Raw genomic sequence first — 6,309 nt, 5'->3', positions numbered from 1 at the left:
TCACCGGAGAAAAAGTAGTCAAAGTACTTGGATATCCTTAAACAAGAAACCTCAGGGACAACGGAGAGCTGTCACAAGGGTCAGAATGAGGATTATGGAGGTCATGTGGGGCTCATTATGAGCAAATTATTGAAAATTCATAATTGTTTGCATGTTGACATTTCGCTCTCGTATTTTTTTTTTTTTTTTTTTNTTTTTTTTTTTTTTTTTTTCGTCAAGATGCTATTGTACATTTGGGTATTTCAGTGGTGATATCCAAATATTTTTAATAAAACCGCGGCAATACTCCCTGTGGGAAAATAATTTAAAAAATGGCGGATTCAATTAATATAGAAGTCAGACAGACGTGTAATTAGCCTGAGTGAAGCTCATTAACTTGAAGATCTCTGTTGAGACCTTGTACGATTGTATTAATAATTACACGGTGGGGTAGATCGTTGTGATTCGACGCTTTCATAGGGAAATACGAGGTATCATTGTGAAATTTCATTGCTGGACGTTTTTAATTAGTTACAATTAACGCGAGCGAAATTGTTTTCCTTCTTTTAATTATCAATTTCATTATTCATTATTATTACCAACTTGCGATTTATGTAAGCAATACTTGAAGGGAGAATATTCTTCCATAATCTATAAAATTCAATACTTTTATTCTTTATTTGTTCAATTTCAAAGTTCTTGAAAAATGTTGCAGCAAATTTTCTATTCAACATAATTGAAAAATGTTAAAGTGAAAATATCTCTGCAACGATTAGGGGTACAAAAAAACAGCAGAAGGCATTTTTTGTTGAGAATTTTTCGCTCCATAATTTGAGTCCAGTGCATATTCCTCGTAAAATCAATATTTGAAGAGTTATGCCGAAAAATGTAACAATCCGTTTTTTCACCTCTCAAAACAGGACTAAAAAATTTCAATTTCTTTTTCCAAAACTTGCAAAAAACTTCCCCCACTTATCACCCTCCCCCATTTTTTCTCCCCAAAAAATCCGACTCTGAACCCGATTAAAAATACCCCTCCCTCGGTCCCTGAAGGCGCCATATTTTTTAAGCAACAAAAACAATCCCAATCCCTAACTAGAACCGATAAATAAAATCTCCAAGGATATGTGTACATATATAAAATCGAACAGTAGAAACTGTTCGTGGAACGACGCTTTCAATTCGTGTCGTGTGGGGGAATTTTTTGTAATTAATCTTTAGACTCTCAACGAAGAGGAGAAGAGAGAAACAGATAAATTGGTATTGGCTCCGGAGTGAGTGGGACAAGGGGGCGCGGGAGGGAGGGAGGGGGTGAGTAGAATTTTACGAAGTACAGATATATAATGGTTAACGTTCAAGGGACGAAGGAGAGAATTAGAAGAGGAAGAAATTATAGGAAAATTCGAATTGCCAAGGAGGAACGAAACATCAAGGGGGCAGAGGGGGTGGAGGTGGGAGAGAAGTAGAGGGAATACCAGTCCTGATACTCCTCCTTGTGTTTATATCCATCTCTCTCTTCTACTTCGGTGTATCTGGTTTTTGCGGGCGTCAGATGACAGTCGCTTATTTACCGTAGGGGCCCTTCTACCGCAATCGGCCATCTTGGCTTTGCGATACTGACTTAAGAAGGCGAAACCCATGGCAAAACCTTCGAGGCAAAGGCGATGCCGAGAGATTCTTTTTTTTTACTATTTTTTATTGCTTTAAAAAATTGAATTTCCCGCCGGAACCTGAATTTTGGGGTTATTTCGGTTCATGGGAACCGCCTTTATTCTCGTCGGGGTCAGTAGATCGGAGGGAGACGTTATTCGACTACGAGACGATGACAATAAATTCTATTTTTATTTTTTTCGGAGAAAAACAAATCAAGTTTATCTGTCTAACTTAACATTTGGCGTTTTTTTTTCGCTTCATGAAAATTGTATTTATTCTCATTGGATTCGATAGAACCGAAGGTGAAGCATTCCAAGGGTGAATTTCATTTTTCGTTTTATTTTTCTCCACCAAAAGAAGAAATTAAATTTCCCGCCATAACTTAAAGTTCGTCAATTTTGTCGTTTCCCAAAAATTGCCTTTATTTTCGTTCGGTTCAATAAATCAGAAGGAGACATTAGACTACGAGACGATGACAATAAATTCTATTTTCATTTTTTCCGCGAAAAAAAATTAAGTTTCTCGCTCTAATTTACCGTTTCGCGTTTTTTCGCTTCATGAAAATTGTATTTATTTTCATTGGATTCGATAGAACCGAAGGAGAAGCATTCCAATGGCCCGCGAGTTGCCGCCGATGAATTACATTTTTCGTTTCATTTTTCTCCACCAAAAGAAGAGAATTAAATTGCACATCATAACCTAGAATTCGTTTCATAGAAATTGCCTATATGTCCATTGCATTCCAGCGAACCTAGCGATGTCAAAGAATCACAATTTTTTCGTCATTTTTTTTCTTTTGAAAACACATTCACAATTTCCCGCCATAACCTCCAATTTTCTCAATTTTTCCTTTCATGTAAATCGCCCTATTTCTACACCATTCCCTAGAACAATGTCATTCTGGGCTTTATTCGGCGAGACACTCCAGCTTGAAATTTTAATTTTCAAAAATTCGAATGATAGAATTAGTGATTAGGACGACCGGAAAAAAAATATTGGCCAAAAAAAAAGAGGGCGGATTCTTTTGTAAACGCCGGTAGCCTCCGCTGCGCTCGCGCGAGCATTGTCCCTTGGTTTTTTTAATCTCCATTCTCCCCTTGTTCTTTTGTTGGTCCTCTCGCTTTCTTTCGTGAGCTCCAGCACAGGAACTAATTTGAAACGAAGACGAGTGTGTGTATATATGGATCGTCCACCCGGACTGGCCACACCGACGGCTTCTTTCGCCCTTCTTTTTGCTCTGGATCTTTCTAATTTCTTTTATTTTTTTTCCTCAATGAGAAGTAAAAACGAATGGGACAGTCACGTCCATTTCCATTTGTGATTCGTCTAGCTGGGAAATGAATGAAATTAAAAGAACAAAATGGATGAATTTTCGGTGGGATAATTGGATTTTTCAATCATTTTTCTTATCAATAAAGGAGAGACATTATCACGGTCTATTCATACCGAATTTCGAAAGTCATTTTTTATATTTTATGGTGAAATTTATTTCATCCTGATGCGTGCAATAGTTGCTGATAAAATCCTAGATTGAGAATTTTAGATCACTGATCCATAGATTATCGATCAATCATGAATGTTGTTTTACAGAAAGTGAGAAGGATGTGCGATACCCTTTCGACTGAAATTGTTTTCTTTTCAAGTAACCGGATACTTTGAGGAAAACATCATAAATAAATCGTTATCGATCATTGATCTATAGATCATCGATCATCGATCAAGCTTGGATCTATGTGTTGTGTGCATGTTGAAAGGACGTTCAATGTCAGTGGTTTTGTTTCATTAAAATTGACCCTATACTTCCCGAAAAAATCTTAAATAAGAATTATTGACCATTGATCTATAGATCGATAATCCCCCGTAAATTTCATCAGAAAAAGGTTTTCTTGTGGAGGATGGAATCGGAAATTTCCCCAACTTTTCAATGAAACCCGTAATTTTTCTCTAACCCTTTACCTTTCCCTAATTTTCGTAATTTTAAATTTTTCTCGGAAATTATCGAAGCAGAAGGATCATAATTATCTTAATTAATGAACTCCCCCTACGATCAACCATCATAAATTCGCCAATTATTGCACTGAACCACAAATTAGTCCACTCCACTCTTTTATAGCCCATGTATCCCCCCGCCGTATAATTTTTCTCACCAATCCATCTCTATAACCCACAACACATTGTGGGAAATAGTCACCTAATAAAAATCATCCTCAATTGGTTAATTGCGTCGAAACTCTCGTTCAATTGATAAATTGGAAATTATTGACAACTGTCGCATGATCTCGAAACCCAGAAACACCGTTTTAATTGGCATTTAATTTGTCGAATTCACTCACCCTCAATTTACTAAAAAAATCATCGGATATTTTTTGTCTCAATCATTAGTATATTTTCTCTAGAATTTTTTTTCGTCGAGTTGGGATGAATCTTCTATTCACTTCTTGGAAGTCGTCCCTTTGGCGGAATTATGTGGCTCGTGCCGCGCTGAAAAATTTTCGGGGGCAGGAATTTCCGAAATATTTCAGAATGCTCATCAATTTTTTTTCAAATCTGCCTCGAACTAAAATATGAACAAAAAATAATTTTTTCAAGTTTACCCTTTAATTTTTGAAGGATGATTTGCACGTAAATAAAAATTTCTTCGTTTGCAATAAATTTAAAATAAGGGATTATTTTTTCATAGTCATTTTTAGATTTGAATCAAAATTATAATTGCTTCCGAATTAAAGCTTTTAATTACTCAAATTTAAATTTCCAATTTTTTGTGTTATTCGGTGATTTTTCTTTTTTCTTTTTTTTTTAATTCTCTCATGAATATAGACTTTAATAAGCTACATTCATTGACATCACTATTTTATTTTTTCTATTTGTTAGAAAAAAATTGAAATTTCATAGAAAGTCAACACAAATGCAATTGTCCACTTGTTCCTCCTAAAATCTGAAAATTTATTTGAAAAAAAAAAAATTCTTTGTGAATATGAAAATCTCAATTATTCCTTCTACCCCGAAATATAATTACGCGTGAAATCCTTGGGATTAAGAGATGAATATAAAATCATAGAAAATAACGTGAAAATGATAAAGGTCGAGAGCTCATGAGGATCAACCTCCGGTATAAGTATTAACCCCCAAGAAAATGTTTATCAGTTTTCGCCGGTGGAATGAAACGAAAAGGGAGAATAAAAAAAGTGGCGGCAAACGGTAGCCGAATCCCAAGGATCCGCCCACAACTTTTTTTATCCCCTCGCGAGATTTTTTTTCCTCCTTTTTACCTTCGAAAATTCATCCTCAAGAGCTACTGGATGCCGCTGTGGTCAGGAGTATGAATAAAGAGGGGCAAAAAGAGTAATAAGATAAATAAAAAGTTGGGGGAGTTTACGAGTGTGAATAGAGTCCAGTCCAATTACCCGGGTTAATTTAAATGGGATAATTGCTTGTCCCTTTGGACGTTTACACGTGGGCCCTTTCTCGGGCTGGAGGGGGTGTACTAGAAACGCCCAGAACATCCACATTTTCGTGTAGTAAAAATTAATAAACAATTGTCTCGTTTTAATTGAATTTTTTAATGGAAATTTCATTTTGGATCCACTGCGGGAGAAATTACCTAATAATGTAGAACATATTTACTTGAGAGAAGTATTATAAATTATTTTCAGTAGCTTAATGACACTAGAGATTCAACCATTATCAATCATCAAATTTGTCAACTAAATTGCGTGAAAAATGTTTGAAAAAAATTATGAATATTCAGCGTTATTAAAATTTAACTTTGCACAGAATTATTATTTTTTTAAACATTAACTCGATTTCTGGTAAAATTCCGAATATGAATAATTTTTTTACGATTCTGAACGATGATTTTTTAGGTGGAAAATTGATTGTTTATGAATTATCCACCGAAAATGCTCGTACTTTTCAAAAATTGCAAATTATTAATTATTTCATGAATTTTCCTCCAACAGTAGACTTTCTAATTTTTTTTCAGATTTTTAAAATGTCTTACGGTTTAATATCGAGATTCCAATTTGTACTTGCCGAGTTTAAATAATATAATCATTGCAAAATTTATATCAAACAATTTCAATTATTCATTCATAAACACCGAATGTTTAAAAAAATAGCAATTCGGTGTAAAATGTAATTTGAATGGGGCTGGATATTCACCTTTTTTTTTCAAATTTTCCTCACGCAATTTATTCGATAAATTTGATGATTGAAGATGGTCGAATCATAGTGAAAAATCTATAGTAAAAAATACTTCGCTATCCTTAAAAAAAAATCAAGTTTTTCGCAGTAACGCAATAACGTACGGGGTAAAATCGACTTGATCGCTCTGATAACCCAAAAACTCCATCAAATTCCAAAAAACCCGAAATATCTCAAGTCAACCCCGAATTATTAATGATACTCCAAAATATCCAACACCAGGCGTGAGACCACGACGCTATTACCTTGCATAAATCCCCAATACAAACGTTCCAACTTCGAAAATTCCCGCGAACTAGACACTAATTGCGAATATGACTCTGCTTAATTCACCCTCAACCCAGAATCTCCCCCAAACCCCAGCGCTCCGCCAATTAATATCCGAAAGAAATCCCCGAAAAAACCCCTACGAACCCCTCCACAAAAATCATCCTCTCTTTAATAACCCGCGAAATTCCACACAGCTAGTACCCC

This window comes from Diachasma alloeum, unplaced genomic scaffold (genome assembly GCF_001412515.2).
Source record: "Diachasma alloeum isolate Michigan unplaced genomic scaffold, Dall2.0 Dall_scaffold_00302, whole genome shotgun sequence".
Taxonomy (NCBI): Eukaryota; Metazoa; Arthropoda; class Insecta; order Hymenoptera; family Braconidae; genus Diachasma; species Diachasma alloeum.
This window is presented reverse-complemented; position numbering follows the sequence as displayed.